Raw genomic sequence first — 6,011 nt, 5'->3', positions numbered from 1 at the left:
ATTAGTGACTACGGTTTGTACTATGAACAGAGCTGACAACCAAGCACTGAAGAAAAGGGTTAAAGCTTTGGGTATTTCCAGAGCTACAACAGGGACCGCCGTACTGGTTTTCAGGACGTACTTTTTCTGCCTATTTTCTTTACCCAAAAAGATCCCTGTTGGGGCACAGATGTCAGAATGGCTGATCGCCCAATTTGAGAAGGGGGCAGTCTGGTGAACTGAATCTCACTGAATCACAGAATCACCAGGTTGGAAGAGACCCACAAGATCATCGAGTCCAACCATTCCTATCAAACACTAAACCATGCCCCTCAGCACCTCGTCCACCCGTGCCTTAAACACCTCCAGGGAAGGTGACTCACCACCTCCCTGGGCAGCCTGTGCCAGGGCCCAATGACCCTTTTGATGAAAAATTATTTCCTAATGTCCAGCCTGAACATCCCCTGGCGCAGCTTGAGGCCATTCCCTCTTGTCCTGTCCCCTGTCACTTGGGAGAAGAGGCCAGCACCCTCCTCTTTACAACCTCCTTTCAGGTAGTTGTAGAGAGCAATGAGGTCTCCCCTCAGCCTCCTCTTCTCCAGGCTAAACAACCTCAGTTCCCTCAGCTGCTCCTTGTAAGACTTGTTCTCCAGCCCCTTCACCAGCTTAGTCGCTCTTCTCTGGACACACTGTTCTCGCTGTGAATAGCTCTGGTCAGTGGCTGATAAGGATACTTCTGCATGCATTGTTGGTACTAGATGAAAAAGAAAAAAAAAACCTTATAAGGTATCTGCCTTTACAATTGCTGCGATGTTGTTTCCTAAATGAAAGATGTTTTTTGCTCAGGTGTTTAAAGTGAGCAAAAGCAAGTCAGTAAAAGCAAAGCTGAGCATCCACAGCTGGACTTCTCCACTGAGCTGGCACGAAATCAAGCCACCTTCTTATATCAAGCTAGAGGCAATTATAGGCTCCCTGTAGCTCCGAATACATTGCTCTAAATTATTCTTATCTAAATAATTTACTTAGTGTCATGGAATCGTAGAATCACTAGGTTGGAAAAGACCTTTGAGATCATCGAATCCAACCACACCTGGCCACTACCCAACCTGAGGCCTCATCTGCCCAGCTTTTTAGATACCTCCAAGGATGGTGACTCAACCACTTCACCTTTTTAGAGAAGAAATCTTTCATAATATATAATCTGAACCTCCCCTTGAGCAGCTTAAGGCCATTTCCTCTCAGCCTGTCACTTGTTACTTGGGAGAAGACACCGACACCCACACTGGCCAGCAGGTCCAGGGAGGTTTTCTCCCCCTGTACTCAGGACTGGTGAGACCACACCTCAAATACTGTATTCAGTTCTGGGCCCCTTGCTACAAGCTGGTGAAGCACACTGCTGGCTTATACTCAGCAGGCTGTCAACCACTCACTTCTACTGACCTACTTGCTTTTGCTCACTTTAAATACCTAAGCGAAAAACACCTTTAATTTAAAAAACAATATTGCTGCAATTGTAAAGGCAGTTATGTTATTGAGTTGTTTTTTTTCATCTAGTACCAACAGTGCATGCAGAAGTATCCTTATCAGCAACTGATGAGAGCTATTCACAACAAGATTCAGTACACCAGACTGCCACCTTTTCAAATGGGAGAATCAGTCCATCTGATATTTGCCCCCTACCAGTCATTTTTTCAGGTAAAGAAAATAGGCAGAAAAACTGTGTCCTGAAAACCAGTACATCAGTCCCATTTGTGCACTTGAAAAAGATAAAGCACTATGTTGTAGCTCTGGAAATAACCAAAGCTTTAACCCTTTTCTTCTATGCTTATACAAAGGGTGATTTAGTATCTGAAATAAACATGTTGACAAGCAGAAAGTAAAAATGCTGTCTTTTATCCTTTTGGCAACAAGGGAAAAAGGCCTTTCCAGAGAATAAGCATTTTCTGAGTCTAGTGAGAGAGTACTACTGATCGTTTAGGTACTTGTTTACATTTCCATTTTTAGCATCTGTAAGTACTATGAATTTACAATACCTTTCACAATTCATAGTTGAGTCCTGAGAGAAGCAAATTCTGAAACACTTCAGCTGAGTTTGGCTACTGTTTGCTCAGCAGCAGCAACCAAGTCGGAAAGGCACTACACCAGTCCTGAGAATTGATGATGTTAAGCTGTCAGAAGCAGCTACAACATAGATTATCAAAACAAAGTGTTAAAGCCCAAGTAAAAAAAAAAAAACAACCTTCTAAAGATACAGAATGGAGTACATAAGCAGAAGAAAACTGAAGATTTTTTATTTCCTTTTGCAAGTTTTAAGTTGTGTGCTAAATCTAATTCTCAGCCTGAAGGAGTTCAGGAATTTAATGAATATGATGCTTATGATTGGAAATGCCTCTTCTGAGTCAAGTAGATAACCAAGAACGTGAAATCTCAGATTTCTTCTTACTTGAGGAACTGGTGTATTTATTAACAAAGATAACTAACAAGGAATGTGCAGAACTGTTTTTTTCAACAGAAGAGGATGTCACGCAGCAGGAGGCAGGGTTCTTTGCACTTATAAGAACAAGTCTTCCTTCCTCTCAGGTTTCCAACAGAAAGTACTGCTGCTCACTGCCTCTGCTCTGTCTCTTAAATTTTGATTTATTCTTTTCTGAGGGAGCGGTTCTGTGTCAACTGCACTCATGTCATAAAGGACACAGGGGGAATCCTCCTTTCCTCTTTGTTTAAGCATAGCACTGCAATTCCCAGCTCACAGGTAACTGCAAAATTTCTGAACCAAATCTGGCTCCATGAAATAGGCTCTCCAGAGGCAAGCTGTATCTCTGAGTCTCCTCTGACTTCAGAAAGATTGTAATTTTTTTTTATTTTATTTTAAAGAGATAGGAGAACTAATTTGGGTTTACAACACAGCCCACAAGCAGTGAATTGGCACAATTTCTGAGGCAGTAACTTCCTGTCCTTCTTAACCCTGTGGAACAAACACCTGTAGGCACAGGGGAACTCCTAAGCCAGCTTTGCCACTAGAAGATTGGTGAAACCACTTGCCAGCTTTTATGGAAAATAATAAACCTCACTCAAACCACTATAAACCATCAAGTTTCCTTAACAAACTCAAACCTGAAGTTACAATAGGATTTAATTGACATTTCATCTCAAAGCCAAATTTAATGACCTTCTCTTGTACTTAGTTCGTGCATGCACTTTGAAGAGTTCAGATTTTGCCTCTTTTCGTACGTATTATTATGTATTTCTGCATTTCCATTTGAACTCCTCACTACTGTTACTGGAAATCTGGAAGATATATATGCCTTTTTGTGAACTTTTTAACTAAGAGACAAAGTAGGCTTTGCTTTGTATATCTCTGTTATTTCAATTTCAATCACATATTAACTTATGTATTATTAAGAAGATATCAGAAGATGTCATATTAATTAATTTACCTATTTTTTCCTTTGTTGTTTCATGGTTGACTGTTTATTGTAAGAATTTTTCTGGATTTCATTTTTATTGGTAGGAGTGCTGGAGCAGACCAGACAACTAGCCATCCTCATTCGTAGAAGTTACAGAAAGAAAAAACATTGGCAGCAGTAAGTAGAAGACAGAGAACAAATTGCTTTCACATCTTAAGTGACGTGGTCTTAAACTTCAAAACAAAGTAAGTAACACTGGAAATGTCATATCATCAAGCTCTTTTATATGACTTACTGAGATACTTTATACTGAACCTGAAAACCATTGAGCAGGATGCTAATTTCACAATTATGTATAAATATGTACAAAAAAACTCTCTGTTCCATGTGTGCATAAATACCTCAGTGTAAAGCTGACCAACGCGAGTGCTAGTAAAGCTCAAACACATTAAATTCCCTTTGAAATGCAAACAATACATATTCCTACATAATTTAGTTGTTCAGTTTTATTTATTACTGAAATCACGGTTAAGATACAGGCTTTGTTGTCTTTGTTTTCTAAGGGTTCTTTCTAAAAGGGTTCTTTGTGTGTATTATCTACACATTCAAGGCAAGGATACTTCCAAAACATTTTAAAGCTGCATCCAAATATTAGCAGTATTTAAAGCAGTGACATACATCAAAGAAGCAAAGAAGCAGGGTAGCTCCCCTGACAGACGTTTACTTTACAGATCAGAATGAGCAAAATAATGTAGAAGTGCTAAGAAATATTATCTTCAGGAACTGGGATGACAAGGAAGAATGAAAATAATTTGATTAGCAAGATATTAGGTACTTATAAAACTGAAGTTTAATTATTGGTTTTCTGACAGACTTTTTTAATTTATTCATTAGCGCAATTCCTCATTCATAAAAAAGCTATTGCAAATCTCTCTAGGACTGAGATCACTTCTTAATACACGTATCTACAATCTGAAGACTAGGAAATCTTGTGGTTTTGTTTATGACAAATAAAATATTGTGGCAAATTATATATTTAAAAAAAAAGTAATATATGGATCCTGACAGTGTAACCTACCTTGTTTTGGTGGTTTGGGCTGTGTGGTGCGTAGCTGCCTACTGGAATTAAACTACGACACGTGGAAATGATGCCTCTAACTCAAAGCAGCTATATTCATCAAATCTTAGTCAAGAAAAAGTTGTAAGGAAGAGTCCCAGCAAACTAATTAAAAGCTTAACTGCTAATTATTTCTTTCCACTTTGCCCAGTACACGGCTGTTTCTGGCGATGAAAGTAAATGTATTTCAGAAATAAATTGTCTTACATGGAAAAAAAAAGATCTCTACAGCCTAACAGAGCTGTAAAGAAAACATCATCTGCTCTAAGATTCTAAACATTGTACCTGAAAAATTGCCCATTTTTACAATATTTCAGACTGTCAAGTTGAGAAAATATCAGTAAAGAAACTAAGCTACAAGGGTAGGGTTTTTCTAGAGGCAATCACTGTCTCCTTCTTCCTCTCTTTCTCTCCTTCTTTCTTTCATGATACTGTTCCTCTAATGCAGTGATCAGTTAGGCTACAGGATTTGTTAGTAAGCAGGAATCCACTTTCAATTTTCTTTGTACCAATGTAAGGTCAGGGCCATGTCTGTCACTTTTCAAGCAAATAGTTTAACCACTAGATTTTTGGTTTAGTCAAGACTCTACCCCCTTTGTGATGGGTCCCACTGATGGGGGTAAAACCTGTTTCTTTGGACCACAGAGAACTGAAAAACCTGGACTTGATTCTGGAGCCAAGTACTTACACTACTTGCCTGAGAAGAAGAAAGTAAGTTTATAGACACTGTCTCAAGGGCCAAGAGCCAAAACTTCTCCATCATCTGCATGTGGATAGAAGAAAAACTGTTGAAAACAAGAACTGGATCTTAGCACATACCTCCAGGATCATGGTAGGGAATGAAAAGGAAAGTCGTGCAACTTTTAATTTTTAAAACTGTTGTGGTTGCCATTGTGTTTCCTGAGATGATACCTGATTCTGTTGATGCTCAGTAAGTGTTCCCCAAGAATGCCTGGCTGAGAGAGTTCTCCTCAAGGGACTGAAGGAGTGGAATATTGATGTTCTGGATTCTGATCAGGTTTAGGCATGATTTGGTAGTAGCTAGGTCCTAAACATCAAAACAGATGTGCCTTTAGTGCTTGGGAAACTTTAAAGGCTATGATGCCGAGAGTTAAGAAGTATCCCTTGAAATGCTTACCATACCGATAGGGGCTCTTTATGAGGGAGTGCAGGGATAGGACAAGGGGGAATGGTTTTAAAGTGAAGGAAGGGAGAGATGAGATGAGGTATTAGGAAGAAATGTTTTCCTGTGAGGGTGGTGAGGTACTGGCACAGGTTGCCCAGAGAAATTGTGGAAGCCTCATCCCTGGGTGTGTTCAAGGCCAGGTTGGATGAACCTTTGAGCAACCTGATCCAGTGGGAGGTGTCCCTGCCCACGGCAGGGGGGTTGGAACTGAATGATCTTTAAGGTCCCTTTCTATGATTCTATGAGTCTATGATTCTAAGAAAGCTTAGGTGCTTCCTAAATTAATCAATGGCTTTGGTGAAACATAAGGATTTGCATGTTA

This window comes from Phaenicophaeus curvirostris, chromosome 4, assembly GCF_032191515.1.
Source record: "Phaenicophaeus curvirostris isolate KB17595 chromosome 4, BPBGC_Pcur_1.0, whole genome shotgun sequence".
In the NCBI taxonomy this organism is placed as follows: domain Eukaryota; kingdom Metazoa; phylum Chordata; class Aves; order Cuculiformes; family Cuculidae; genus Phaenicophaeus; species Phaenicophaeus curvirostris.
The sequence above is the reverse complement of the archived record's forward strand: the minus strand, read 5'-3'. Positions refer to the sequence as shown.